We start from the raw sequence: 15,683 nt of genomic DNA on the forward strand, positions 1-15,683 counted from the left end.
AAGGTGACTCGGAAACTACAACTAATCCAGAATGCGGCAGCTAGACTGGTGACTGGGAGCAGCCGCCGAGACCACATAACACCAGTCTTGAAAGACCTACATTGGCTCCCAGTACGGTTCTGAGCACAATTCAAAGTGTTGGTGCTGACCTTTAAAGCCCTAAACGGCCTCGGTCCTGTATATCTGAAGGAGCATCTCCAGCCCCATCGTTCAGCCTGGACACTGAGGTCCAGCTCTGAGGGTTTTTTGGTGGTTCCTTCACTGCGAGAAGCCAAGTTACAGGGAGCCAGGCAGAGGGCCTTCTTGGTAGTGGCACCTGCCCTGTGGAACACCCTCCCACCAGATGTCAAAGAGAAAAACAACTACCAGACTTTTAGAAGACATCTGAAGGCAGCCCTCTTTAGGGAAGCTTTTAATGTTTGATGCATTACGATATCTTAATATTTTGTTGGAAGCTGCCCAGAGTGGCTGGGGAAGCCCAGCCAGATGGGCGGGGTATAAATAAATGATGATGATGATGATGATGATGATGATGATGATGATGCTCTGTTCTACAACATTGTAGAGACCGCAGATAGCCAGAATGACTAGTAGCTTTTGAGAGAGCAATCTCTCCCCTTGGGAAAATGCAAGGCTTCAAAAGCAGCCCTAGTCTTCCATCTGTTTGGGCCAGGAGAAGTAAGAGTGCTTTGCTTGTATCCCGCTTTGAAGGGAGGCCCCTGGACCCTCTTCCTCGCTCTCCCCATCCACTCCACCATGGGCTCCTTCCTTGAATTCTAAGAAAGCGAATTCCCTGTGATTGATGGAGTGTGACTCTGAAGGAGGTGAGTGAGTGTCCTGTCGCATAAATGGCTTGCGGTGAGATGCAAAAGGAGAGGGTAGAAGCTTGCTACCATCCGAGCCCCAGTGACATAATGTCTGGAGAGCAGGAAACTTCTCCTTAGGCTCCATGATGGAGTTTGGCGTCAGGTCCCTTGGAGATTGCACTTAGATGCTCTCTCTCTCTCTCCCTCTCCTCTTCCTCCCCTCTTCCTCTCTCTAATTCTTCACTTACTCTTGCAATTAATCCAGAATGCGGCAGCTAGACTGGTGACTGGGAGCAGCCGCCAAGACCATATAACACTGGTCCTGAAATATCTTCCTTGGCTCCCAGTAAGTTTCCGAGCACAATTCAAAGTGTTGGTGCTGACCTTTGAAGCCCTAAAGGGTCTTGGCGCAGTAGACCTGAAGGAGCGTCTCCATCCCCATCATTCAGCCCAGACACTGAGGTCCAGCTCCAAGGGCATTCTGGAGGTTCCCTCACTGTGAGAAGCAAGGTTACAGGGAACCAGGCAGAGGGCCTTTTCGGTGATGGTGCCCGCTCTGTGGAATGCCCTCCCACCAGAAGTCAAGGCAATAAACAACTATTTTCCTTTTTAAAGACAACTGAAGGTGGCCCTGTTTAGGGAAGTTTTTAATGTCTGATGCTGTATTGTTTTTAATATTTGGTTGGAAGCCGCCCAGAGTGGCTGGGGAAACCCAGCCAGATGGGTGGGGTATAAATAACAAATTATTATTATTATTATTATTATTATTATTATTATTATTATTACTACTACTACTACTACTACTACTACTACTACTACTACTCCTGGATAAATATAAGCCATGCTGTGGGCTTTTTCCTATTGGGATGTGGGAAGTTCCCTGCAGCAGCCAGGCGAGTGTAGGACTGTGGAGTTGGAAGGGAACCTGAGAGTCATCTAGACCAACCCCCTGGAATTCAGGAATCTCAACTAAGGTATCCATGAGATGTCCTTCCAACCTCTGCTTAAAAACCTCCGACGAAGGAGAGTCCCCCAACTGCCAAGGGAATCCGTTTCACTGTTAAACATTTCTGACCACCAGGAAGTTCTTCTCAAGGTTCAGCTGGAAGCTCAAGTCCAATTCTATTATTGCATGGGTTTAATGAGTCCTGCAAGCCTACGCTTGTGATTAATAATAATTTTTACTCAGAAGCAAGCCCCATTGAGTTCAATGAAACTTAGTCCCAGGTAAGTGTCCCTGGGAGTAAGTGAGCCCAGGGTGGCTTACTTCTGAGTAGACACAGGTAGGCTTCTCGCCCCCTGCAGGCTCCTAAATTGAGCACCAGCTCCAAGGTTGATTTTCCCTCTCCTTGTTTAGTTGTTGCTCAAGTTTTTTCCCCCCCTCTCTCCATGCTTAGCCATTCAGGAATTGTGATTTCAGAAGACGGATGATTCCCAGGGGACTGTTTCCAGGGCGATTATTTTAACCAGCACTTTTGTACAAGGAAATCAGCGAGTTTAACCTAACAAGCAACTAACATGCCAAGGGGACAAATAAATCTCGTTCCCACCTATTAATTTTACAGCCTACATAAAGCAGCACCGAAGTCAAAAGTATACGTGACCCCGAAAGACATTGCTCATTTTGACACATATATGACTTGCCCCTAACTTGAACCTTGGCCCTTCGCCTACAACCGGGAAGTTGACTCCCAAGTTGAAACAGATTGCTGGGTTGCGACCAAAGTAGGTTCTACCCAAAAAATTAAAATGTGCAAAACAGGCACACACGCAAAAGGAGAAAACAGAACTGTCAGTCATGAAGGAATGGAGCTGAGTTAACCCTGAACTTTTTAGGGACGGTGTAATATTTACAATAGGATTTGTGACCTGACTCCGCCTTGCTACATTTAAGACATTTGTATTTTAGGACTGTAGCCCATTTGCAGATTCCTCTTTTTTTTTAAAAAAAAAAAAATGGCCTTATTCACAGAGATGAAGCAGAATAACCATTACAACTGCCTTCCCCAAGTTGGTGCCCTCCAGGAGAGGCAACGTGATAAAATTATGCATGAGGTGCTTTAGCTGAGACGCCTGCGTTGCAGGGAGTTGGTCTAGATGGCCTTTGGGGTCCCCTCTATGATTCTACGAAAGTGGAGAGTGAAAAGCTTTTCTTCATCTCTCATGGACACTCAGTGAAGCTGAATGTTGGAGGAATCAGGAAAAATCAAAGAAAGGATTTCTTCACATAAAGGTAAAGGTAAAGGGGCCCCTGACCATTAGGTCCAGTTGCGGTCGACTCTGGGGTTGCACGCTCATCTCGCTCTATAGGCCGAGGGAGCCGGCGTTTGTCCGCAGACAGCTTCCGGGTCATGTGGCCAGCATGACTAAGCTTCTTCTGGCGAACCAGAGCAGCACATGGAAACGCTGTTTACCTTCCTGCCATAGTGGTACCTATTTATCTACTTGAACTGGTGTGCTTTCGAACTGCTAGGTGGGCAGGAGCAGGGACCGAGCAACGGGAGCTCACCCCATCGCGGGGATTCGAACTGCCGACCTTCCGATCGGCAAGTCCTAGGCTTGAGTTAAACTGTGGAACTGCCTGCCACAGGAGGCAGTGATGGCCACCAACTCGGATGGCTTTAAAAGAGGATTAGACAAAGTCATGGAGGAGGAGAGGGCTGTGGATGAGAGCAGGACGCCAGACTAGGTAGGCCATCAAGCCATCCAGCAGGCTCGTCTGATGTCATACGTCTGGAGCACGGGTGAAAATGCTTGCCCCAAAGGGTGCCTAGAACGGGATACAGTGAATCCACCTATTCAGACCATCTCCCCAGTAATCCCAGTCAAGAATAAGTAAGGGTTGTTTGGTTAGTAAAACAAACAAGCAAACCTGAATGAATCTACTTTGGGGGAAAGCTCCAAGCCCCATCATTTTGAGGAGGTCCAACTTGCCCTCAGCACAATGGGCAATGGTCCAATGCACTTGGTGCCATTCAGGGGGGCCTTTTTCCTGCCTCCTCCCTCCTCCTCCTCCTCCGCTTTCTCCTTTAGCACGCAGAATCACACCCCTCCTTGGCCAAGATAAGCAGGAGCAGGAGCCATCTTTGAAATGGAGAAAGCAAACTAGCAATTCTTGGAGTCGGACGCAGCTCCTGGGAATTCCCAGCCTGCCATTATTATGGTTATTTGACACAACTTGCTCTGCGTTATCTGCTTTATTTCTCCTCCTAATTCTATTTGATTTCCTGAAGGATCAGGAAGGGGGCCAACATCTCTGGAGGAAGGCGGGGCGCCTCTCTCACTCAGATGCTGGGACGCCCCCCCACCTCTCCCCCAGAATGTGGCTGTCACTCTAAGAAGCCCCTCCTCCCAACATGCCAGGAGGGCAGGGGGGAGGCGTGCAGGAGAGACCCTTCTCTCAGCCCAGGAATTTCAACATAACATTTTATCAAAAACATATCTTCCTTAATTCCCCCCTATTTTCCCCCTCCCCCTCCCCAAAACATACCCCCTCCCCCCAGACTTCCCTCAGCTCCTTTCTCTAATTTATCAATCTATGTTATTCTCTGCATGTTACAAAATTGTACAGAACCTTAATTTATCTATCTAGATGGTATCAATAAAAAGTTTGTGAATGTCTATTCAAAACCTGCCAAGGAGTCCAGTTCATTTTGTTGTTGTTTTAAATACTTTGTAAAAGGTTCCCATTCATCTTTAAAGTCACAGTTATCCTTGCCACATAGTTTATGTGTCAGTTTTGCCAATTCTGCATAATCCATTAGTTTCTCTTGCCACAGTTCTTTAGTCGAGGTTTCCTCATTCTTCCATCCTTGTGCTATTAAGACTCTTGCCCCTGTTGTCGCATACATGAAGATATTTTTCAGTTTCCTTGGCAGGTCTTTTCCTACAATCCCTAACAAAAAAGCTTCAGGTTTTTTTTGGACAAATGTTAATTGGAACATTTTCTTCAACTCATTATATATCATTTCCCAAAAGTTTTTAATTTTACTACAATCCCACCACATACGATAAAAGATCCCTTCTTTTGCTTTACATTTCCAACACATATTTGGCATGGTGCAAGTTCTTAAGCCTTCAATGATTTCTTGACCAGAGATCTGGACCATCTTCATGTACCCGGTTGTGGAAATGATAGCTGTTGTTGAGACATCTTCAGCCAGAGATGTTGCACTTTTTGGGTAATGGATAAGTCCATTGTGTTCATGAGAAGGAGCCACATCTGCCTCCATCAAATCCAATTCTTTTGTTCAGCCACATGAAGATGATAGCCAGAAAACCCACAAATGAACAAACAGATTTTAGCAAGCAAGCAAAGATCATGGTATCATAGAAGTGTAGAGTTGGAAGGGACCCTGAGGGACCGCTTGACCAATGCCCAGCAATACAGGAATCTCAACTAAAACATCCATGACAGATGGCCACCCAACCTCTGCTTCAACACCTCCAAGGATGGAGAGGCCACCACCTTCAAAGGGAGTCCATTCAACTGTTGACCATCTCTTACGTCAGAAAGTTATTCCTGAAGTTTAGTTGGAATCTCCTTTTGGGGGTCTTGATTCCAGTGGTTCGCCTCCTACCCTCCAGAGCAGGAGAAAACAAGCCACTTGGACAATGGCTATTAGATGAGCTTTCATTCTGATTTGTTTGGGGGAGGTTAGATGACGTTGCATCAAAGCAAGGGTTATATCCTGTCCTTCCCAGTGCATTTGCCCATCTGTCTTGCCGCAAAACATTTGAATTTTGGGGAAAGCGGGTTTCTTGCACAAGGACTCCCAATCAACTATAAATGCACAACTTGAATTTGCTGGTGCTTGAATCTTTCGGTGAAAATTGTGATAGTCTAATCCCTCTGAAAATCTGAGAATTGCCCCCACTACATCACCTCCAACCTCTGATGCTCCAGGAGTGCTAGGTGCTTTCTCCAAAGTTCAGTTTCTTTGAAATGAAGGTCAGCAGAGACTGTGATGTCTTTAGGAAATATGGTTTTATTTACACATATATGCAACCTGAGCATAAGATCGAGGGGCTCTTAGTATTAGCATCCCAGCAGACCTTGTCACAAGTTTGGGTGCAGCACAGAGCAAGCAGATCTCTGTGTCTCCAACTTCCATCCTGATTTCAGCTTCCTCATCCATTACTCTGTCGATTGTGCCTAGCACCGTGTTGGTGGGGGTGGCAGAGGCCCCCACCATTTTTTCTATGGCACAGAGTGACTTCTTTGGTTATGCCCATCGCGGTGCTTAACTAGTCAGCACAAACCGTTACCTAGACAATGGGACAGGTTTGGCAAGCTTGCTCTCATCCCTTCTACCCGCAGAGATACATGAATTCCTGAGAATCAGAAGGGGCTCAGAGCATCATCCAGACTGACCCCCACAACCGGCAATGTCATTAGCAGTGTGCTGCAGATCCTGTGCTTGTTGCATGAGGCCAGACCTTTCGTGCAATGCAAAAACTGGAAGGTGAGGAGGGAAAAGAAGAGAGTAAGTGCTGGAGCCAAATGGCAGGTTGGGAATTTCAGCTCTCCTTTACTCTTGATGAAATAAGAACATAAGAAGAACCCTGCTGGATCAGACCAATGGCCCATATAGTCCAGTATCCTGTTCCCACAGTGGTCGACCAGAATGAGAAGCCTGCAAGTAGGATTCGAACACAAGAGCAACTCTCCCTGCCTGTGGCTTCCATCAACTGAGATTCAGAAGCGTTTGCCTCCAACTGTGGAGGCAGAGAAGAAGCATCCTGGCTTGGAGCCATTGAGAGCCCTCTCCTCCTCCAGGAATTTGTCTAATCCTTTTAAAAAGCCCTCCAAATTATTGGCCCTAGCTGTCTCCTGTGGGAGAGAGTTCCACAGCTCAATTCTATGTCCTGTGTTTTCCTTTAACCACCCTAAATTTCCCAACACTCAGCTGCATTAGATGTTCATGAGCTCTAGTCTCCAAATATGGCTCTCAAATGGTGCATCGTTGAGCTCAGCTTTGGGGCTGAGCCACCATCATGAAAATCTTTGGAGGAGTCACCTTGGACCGCAACCCGTCAGCAGGCCGGCTCCAGTCCTTTCCCCACATGCCTGGGATAGTTTACGGGCGGCCTTTGGCTGTGCCCGATGTTCGCAGGAGCAAAGGGTCCCCAGGAGGCCTACCCAGCCGCCTCCGTCTCCCACGACACCCTCTGGAGTTCTGCTGGCGGTTCTCAAAGGCCAACGAGAAAACAGCTTCTCCTGCCAGACCGCCAGCGGTTGCAGCCAGCTGAAGGTCTCTGGGAGAAGCCAGCCGACTGCAGAAATGGCTCACGCTGCAGAGCTCTGCTTTGTGTCAGCAGTGAACACCACCGGTGCTGAAAGAGGGTGCAAGCTTCTGAGTGAGAGACAAACATCTCTCTTGGCATGGGGGGGGGGGAGGACAGAGGGGAAATGCAAACACCCGCCCCAGTGACCAAAGATACCATTTTAATGGTCTGGGCATAACGACTCCTTGGCAAGTTTAGGGGTGTATGCAAAATAGAGAGCATTTATGAAACCATGAATGGTGTGGACAGCAAAGGAGATCTGCACCAAATGTTCCCTCATTTCAGGGTCAAATTGAGGTTGCTGTTTCCAGGCTCATTCACACTTTCGCTCGCCCGGTATTTTGGTAGTAGTATTGTGCACCGATTAATCCCCCTGGATCCCAGAGTTTTTCTTGCCATTCTGCAGCTGCACTTGGTGAAAATACGATCTTACCCACTGAACCAGAGCTTGGATAAGCAAAATCTCTCCGGGTTTTCCAGGCATGATAAGATCCGACAATACCAAAGCGTTTACCTGAACTGTAAGAAGAAAAAAGAAATGTTGATCCATGAGTTACTTGTACAGTGGTACCTCAGGTTACATATGTTTCAGGTTACATACGCTTCAGGTTACAGACTCCGCTAACCCAGAAAAGTACCTCGGGTTAAGAACTTTGCTTCAGGATGAGAACAGAAATCGCACGGCAGCAGCAGGAGGCCCCATTAACTAAAGTGGTGCTTCAGGTTAAAAACAGTTTCAGGTTAAGAACGGACCTCCGGAATGAATTAAGTACTTAACCCGAGGTACCACTGTACAGGCATCCATTTTCACTTATTGCAATGTCCGAATTGTCCTCCCTAGCCAAAACTCACCGGGCAGCCAGGCTAGAGAACGATGTTGTTCATACAAGGCGTCTTATCAGATAAGCAGCGGTTGCAGAGTTCACCTTTGATGATGAGTCAGGCTTTATAGGGCAAAGAAGACCCATTTCTCTGAATCTACGCACTGCAGTGTCCAATTAAGTTCCACTTTGAGCAGATCCACTGAAATTCATAGACCTAAGTTATTTATTTAGTTATATATTACATTTATGCCTACCATTTTTTTCTTCAATGAGCCTAGAGGCAAAAGTGGGGGGTGGGTGTGATCTTTCCCTTTTTTGCAAGAGGTCACATCTAGCCTGGGCACCGCACCACACATTCAAAGAACGTTGTTCCCAAAAGGAAAACTGGAAGCTGTAGTTTACCCACCATAGAGGTGCGATTCCCCGCACTCTGAATAAACTACAGTTCCCATGTGTTCTTTTTTTTTGGGGGGGGGGTGTCTATGATTCTAGGATTCTACGACTGGCCCAAGTCATCCAGTGAGCTTCATGGCTGAGTGGGAGGAATCATAGAATCATAGAATCCTAGAGTTGGAAGAGACCACAAGGGCCATCGAGTCCAACCCCCTGCCAAGCAGGAAACACCATCAAAGCACTCCTGACATATGGTTGTCAAGCCTGGTCTCCTAGGTCCTAGTCTGACACTCTAACCACTATGAAACACTGCCTATCAGTCACGTTTGTTAATTCCAGCGGGTCTGTTCCAGCTAATGTTGGATATAACCCGTTGTTGGGACTTTGGGTGCTGGGGAGGGAACTGAGCAATATCCCCTGGCGCAGATCCCCTAAAGGCCAGCTGGCATTCCATATCTCATGATGTACATTGTTCCTTCTTGCATTCAACGAGAGCTACACCCAAGCACCCAAATACGTTTCTGGGAGAGAGTAACAGAGCCTTGGGGTCCCATTCTGAGCTGCTTCATTTAGGACCACAGGCTTGCCCCCCACCCTCCCCTAATGCAGAGGAATGGGCACAACTCATGCAATTGGGGTCAATTCCGGGGTGTAGAGAAAGTGCAGGCTCCTGGACCTCTGCGAAATTCCCGGCATTTTTTCCTGGGGGCTCTGTGCCGTTCCAGCGATCTGCCCTTGCAACCCGCAGCTTTGGTCCCTAGCGGAGTCCATGTGTTCTCCTGGCTGGAGATTATTTGGAAAAGGCTCTTGCCAGACAATTCCAAGCCCTCCAGATCTTCCCTCGGCTGCCAAGGCCGCGAACTCTGTTGCATCGCTGGTTCCTGGCCTGCACTGAGTAAGCAATGGAGACCTGCATGTCGTTTTTATTTTGGTTACTGGGACCTCAGTGTCTCCCTGCTTATAAACTCTATTTTTAAAACAGCGCTGAGGAATAAACGAGATCCCGGCGTGCCAGAATTCCACTCCCATGTGTCTTGAATTCTTCGGCTTGCTGAGAGGCGCCCTGAGTGGCGATGCCCGAGGTGTTTGGCGGTGGGGATGCTGGGTATTTCCTGCAAGGGCACTGAGCGTAAAGAGAAGGAGAGAGGATTGTGCCTTGAGAAGAAACAAGAACAGCCGGCTGCTGGGTCAGGCCAGTGACCCATCTTGTCCAGCAGCCTGTTCTCACAGTGGCCAAGCAGGTGGAGAACTCATGAGCAGGATTCGAACACAAGAACAACTCTTCCTTCCTATGGTTTCCAGCAGCTGGGATTCAGAAGCATTGCTGCAGAGCCATCATGGCTAGTAGTCATGGGTAGCCCTCTTCTCCTCCATGAAATATTCCAACCCTCTTTGAAAGATCCCTCTAGATCAAGGGAAGTAATAGTGCCACTGTATTCTGCTCTGGTCAGACCTCACCTGGAGTACTGTGTCCAGTTCTGGGCACCACAGTTCAAGAAGGACACTGACAAACTGGAACGTGTCCAGAGGAGGGCAACCAAAATGGTCAAAGGCCTGGAAACGATGCCTTATGAGGAACGGCTAAGGGAGCTGGGCATGTTTAGCCTGGAGAAGAGGAGGTTAAGGGGTGATATGATAGCCATGTTCAAATATATAAAAGGATGTCACATAGAGGAGGGAGAAAGGTTGTTTTCTGCTGCTCCAGAGAAGCGGACACGGAGCAATGGATCCAAACTACAAGAAAGAAGATTCCACCTAAACGTTAGGAAGAACTTCCTGACAGTAAGAGCTGTTTGACAGTGGAATTTGCTGCCAAGGAGTGTGGTGGAGTCTCCTACTTTGGAGGTCTTTAAGCAGAGGCTTGACAACCATATGTCAGGAGTGCTCTGATGGTGTTTCCTGCTTGGCAGGGGGTTGGACTCGATGGCCCTTGTGGTCTCTTCCAACTCTATGATTCTATGATTCTATGATTCTAAGAAAGCCATTCAGGTTGGTGGCCATCACAGCCTGCAGTGGCAAGGAGTTCCACAGTTTAACTCTGCATGAAGAAGAACTTTCTTTGTTTCCCCCCTTTTTTATTAAGAATTTCAACATAACAATTTACCAAACACATATCATCCTCATCCCCCCTATTTTTCCCTCCACCCCTCCCCAAACCAGAAACCCAACCCAGACTTCCCTCAGCTCCTCTCTCTGGTTTTTCAGCACATGTTATTCTCTGCATATTATAAAATTGTAAAGATCCTTAATTTATCTATCTGTATGTTACCAATGATAAATTTGCGCATGTTTATTCAAAACCTGCCAAGGAGTCCAGTTCATTTTGTTGTTTCTTTAAGTACTTTGTAAAAGGTTCCCATTCTTCTTTAAAGTCACAGTTGTCCTCATCATGTAGTTTGTGTGTCAATTTCGCCAACTCCGCATAGTCCATCAGTTTCTCTTGCCACAGTTCTTTGGTTGCGATTTCCTCGTTCTTCCGTCCTTGTGCTATTAAGACTTTTGCTGCCATTGTCACATACATAAAAATATTTTTCAGTTTCCTTGGCAGGTCTTTTCCTACAATCCCTAACAAGAATGCTTCAGGCTTTTAAACAGATGTTAACTGGAACATTTTCTTCAACTCATTGTACATTATTTCCCAATTTTTTTAAATTTTACTACAATCCCACCACATATGGTAAAAAGTCCCTTCTTTTTCCTTACATTTCCAACATATATTTGAACCAGTTTTATACAGTGGTGCCTCGCAAGACGAAAAGAATCCGTTCTGTGATTCTCTTCGTCTAGCGGTTTTTTCGTCTTGCGAAGCAAGCCCATTGACGGATTAGTGGCTTTTAGTGGCTTTTAGCGGCTTTTAGCGGCTTATCGGCTTAATGGATCAGCTGATAAGCGGCTTAGCGGCTTAGAAAAAGGGGGGGAGGGAAAAAAAACCTGCAGGAACTCGCAAGACATTTTCGTCTTGCGAAGCAAGCCCATAGGAGATTCGTTTTGCGAAGCACCTCCAAAACGGAAAACTCTTTCGTCTAGCGAGTTTTCTGCCTTGCGAGGCATTCGTCTTGCGGGGCACCACTGTACATTCGAAGAAGGACTTTCAACATTCTTTCAGCATTCAGCTTCACTGGATGTCCGTGAGTTTTGGTGCGATGAGAGGGGGATAAAAGCTTTTCTTTAGCCACTTTCTTCACGGCCTGCCAGATTTCATAAACTTCTCTCATGCTACCTCTTGCACACCTAGCAGACCCTGTCCATCTCCCTTGACCTTCACCCTTTCTGAACATTTCCCCAGCTTTTCCTTAAGTATATCAAATGCTTGGAGTGGGTAGAGGGTTGATGCTCCTCCTCCTATCCATAGAGCTGTAGAGTTGGAAGGGACCCTCAAAGGACATCTAGTCTAACCCCCTGAAGTGCAGGAATCACAATTAAACTATCAGTGACAGATCTCTGCTTTCAAACCTCCAGCCCATCACCTCCCCAGGTTGTCTGTTCCACGCTTGGACAGTTCTTGCTGTCAGAAAGTCCTTCATAAAGAACATGTCAGAGTTTCTTTAGCTGCGGCTCCTGAATTGCAGGGGGTGGACTAGATGACCGCTGGGGTTCCCTTCCAAGTCTACAGTTCTATGATTCTATGATAGGTGAGCAGAGAGAATGGCTGCCAGGGGACACCGCAAGGGAAGCCTCCCATTTATCTCAAGCATGCGCCTAAATGTTTGCTAAAAGCAAAAGCGGGTGATTTATAACGCCTTGTTTTCAGCACTGATGAAGATCGGTGTCCATTTCTCGCCTGCACTTGTAAAGTGTTCCGGCTAGGCAGCGTTCTTCTGCAAGGTCTACTTGGGGATATGCCAACTGAGAGATCAGAGCAGCCCAAAACAAAAACGTGTGGATGGAGAACTCATTCCTTTGCAACATTATCGATTCCCCGTCATCTGCAAAGTAGGAAGAAAAATGTCTCCTTAGCTCCTAGATCCATCGTTCTGTTTTAAAGGGGCCTATGGAGGCTTTCGACTCAGAGTTACTAAGGAAACCTAGTTGCTGCCATTTCTCCAGTTGCTCACCTCTGAGCCCCTCCAGATAGATCAAAAATCTCTCCCCCCCCACTTTTCTTCTTTCACAAAAAAGCAGCTATTCTCCCCGTTTCCCCCTCCAAATTTGATTGCTTCCTTTCCACATTCATTTCACGACGGGTCTGTTTGCTGCTTTTGGCTGCTGGGCTCATATGGACACAGGGAGAGACTACAATGAGGCCTCTATTCCCCGCTTCCCTCGCGATGTACAAATTGCCTTCAAAGTGTGCCAGTTACAAGCCTAATCTTTGCATCTCGCTTGTCTCGGTATATATTAAGAAGCCATTGACCTGACAATTAAAAGCTCATGCAATTCTAGGCGGCATCGACAGAAGTCTAGCGTCCAGATCGAGGGAAATGCTCTGTTCTGGAGTTCACTTCTGGGCACCTCAGTTTAAGAAGGGTCTTGACAGGCTGGAAGGTGTACAGAAGAGGGTGACCAACCAAAGAATCATAGAATTGTAGGGTTGGAAGTGATAAGGAAAAATCCTGGGGTGAGTATTTACTCCGCTGCCCAGCTTGTTGGGGTGCCACTCCCCCAGATCTTTCTGGTCAGAAAAAGAAGAAGTCTACAGCAAGTTAAAGAAGCAAACAACGGTCAGTAGACCTGATCTTTATTTGTTGCAACAAGTTTCAAACACACAAGGAGTAGGAACCCTGAGCTGGGTTTGCGTGAACTTTTAAGACCTCTCCCTATTTCCCATAATACACTTCCAATAGCCAATTGAAGAAATGTGAATAATAGTAATAATATGAAAAATTCTCCGACAGGCTGAGGGAAGTCTAAAAAAGTACAAAGACTGGAATTGGATGTTAACTCATATGGAATGTTTTTTTTCCTGTTGTTTTTGAAAATTGGATAATTTTTTTTTAAAAAAACAAACAAACACACACTTCCAACAGCCTAACCTCCCTAGGCTTTGGACAGGGCCACACCCCCTGGAATCCTTTAACGGACTGCCCTTCAATATGCGGGGCAGGTGATGGCGATACCTCACCTCTTTCATCTACAGAGCAATACCAATGCCTGACCGCCAGTACCCAAGGAAGTTGTGACGATTTGCCAAGAGGTAGGCAAAAACCAAGGGGCTGCCAGGCCCCTCAACGGCGACCAACCAAGATCCATAGTAAGGTCAAGGGATGAAAATCTTATAGGGTGGGAGGGTGGGAAAAGCAGGAACAGCTGGCAGGCAGCAAAGAGGGAGATCCCGACTGTGTCCCACCTTTATAGGGCAGGCCACAACCCCAGACAGACCTGATTGGTCAGTCAGGGGGTGACACAGTCAGGAATCCCCCAATTGCACGGGGCTGGCCTCCCACCCCCTGCACACGTGGAGGGGCCGTGAAGCCCGCAACCCCACCTCCTCCTTAAGGCAGAAGTGGCTTTCCCACAGGGCAGGTCCTTGCCATCAAAGCACATCTCAGCAGGCAATTCCATTTACAAGCAAGGAGATTCTTACTAAACATGAAGAGCTTTCTAGCAGTAAGAGCTGTTGGACAGTGGAACAGACTCCCTCGAAAGGTGGTGGACTCCTTCCTTGAAGGTTTTTAAAACAGAGGTTCAATAGTCATCTGCCAGGGATTCTTTAGTTGTGACTCTTGTGGGAATGTTCAAGGAGGCAGGAGAGGATATATTGTTTATTAATATCCTTCCTAACTTGCGCTCGCAAGTTTCTTTATGTAGCGGAGTTACATTCCCCTTTCTTACACGCACAGCAGATAGCTGGTTGCAGGCTCGTGTGAGCCTCTCACTATTATGCAATTCAACCTGTCTAAGATTGAATTGTACGGCCCTGGTAAGTTCCCTTAAATACCTCTTAAAAGAATAAACACACCACAATATTATTCATAAGTCAATAAAATAAGTTTACTTACATCAGGCAGAGCACAGTGTGATCCCTGAAGGCAGACTTAGTTACAAATATATACATGTGGGTCCATCCCATAGGAAGGAATGATCCCAGTGCCTCTGCTAGCTGAAAAGCTAGCAGGGCAGTCCTAGCTAAGAAACTGGCCCAATGTAGAAGGACGTGAAAGAGAGAGAGAGAGTGCTCCGTGACTTGTCATTTTGTTACCTGGACAGGTAAGGTCACACTCACCTTTAGTCACATACAAAAGGAAGGATGCTCCAGCCCAGGAAGAAACAGGAAGTTTCGACTGGTTGGATCAAACATCCTCTTGCATGTCCACTCTAGCCATACAAGGAATGTTGCACTTGACTGCTCCCAGAGGATTACATCCCACAACTCTTGCATTGCAGGGAGTTGCATGACCCTCAGGGACCCTTCCAACTCTGCAATTCTATTATTCTATGATCTGGTTTTCCCAGTAGTGATGTATGGAAGTGAGAGCTGGACCATAAAGAAGGCTGATCGCTGAAGAGTTGATGCTTTTGAATTGTGGTGCTGGAGGAGACTCTTGAGAGTCCCATGGACTGCAAGAAGATCAAACCTCTCCATTCTGAAGGAAATCAGCCCTGAGTGCTCCCTGGAAGGACAGATCCTGAAGCTGAGGCTCCAAGACTTTGGCCACATCATGAGAAGAGAAGACTCCCTGGAAAAGACTCTGATGTTGGGAAAGATGGAGGGCACAAGGAGAAGGGGACGACCGAGGATGAGATGGTGGGACAGTGTTCTTGAAGCGACCAGCATGAGTTTGACCAAACTGTGGAAGGCAGTGGAAGACAGGAGTGCCTGGCATGCTCTGGTCCAGGGGGTCACGAAGAGTCGGACACGACTAAACAACAACAAATGATTGGCTGGATCTACTTCCTGGGAGCTTTGCCAGCCTCTTGCACACTTTGGGGTCCAACTCTTCTCCACCCTCCCTCCCCGTAAAGAGATTTAGCACCACAAAGAGCCACCCCACCCCTTGCCACCCCCCTGATCGTAAAACTTGTCTCAAGGCAGCTCAGCACAGCGCAACACCTGCTCTTCCTTAAGCAGCCGTTGGCTGTGAATCTCCGTTAAAATACAGCAGGTAACGCAGATCAATAGTTTACGCTCTCCAGCTCGTCCCATATATCTCCCGAGCTGCTTCCATGCTGCAGGGCAGATTTATGCGGCTGGTGGGTCAGAGGGGGCCTTGCGAGAGAGGCATTATTTACACGGCTACTGAGTCATCGAGAGAAGCCGCGTATTACAAGCGAGGTGGCTTTGGGAAGTGTCAGCAGGGAGACTAATTGCTATTAACACAGGGCCCCATCACTCAAACGGAAGTTATCTCTCCCGGGGGCTCTTGCGCACAGCCAGGCAGAGAGCATTGAAAAATATGGCTGGGGAATCCCATCCGTCATGTGCCAAGCCGTA

This window comes from Podarcis vaucheri (genome assembly GCF_965113315.1).
Source record: "Podarcis vaucheri genome assembly, chromosome: 9".
NCBI lineage: Eukaryota > Metazoa > Chordata > Lepidosauria > Squamata > Lacertidae > Podarcis > Podarcis vaucheri.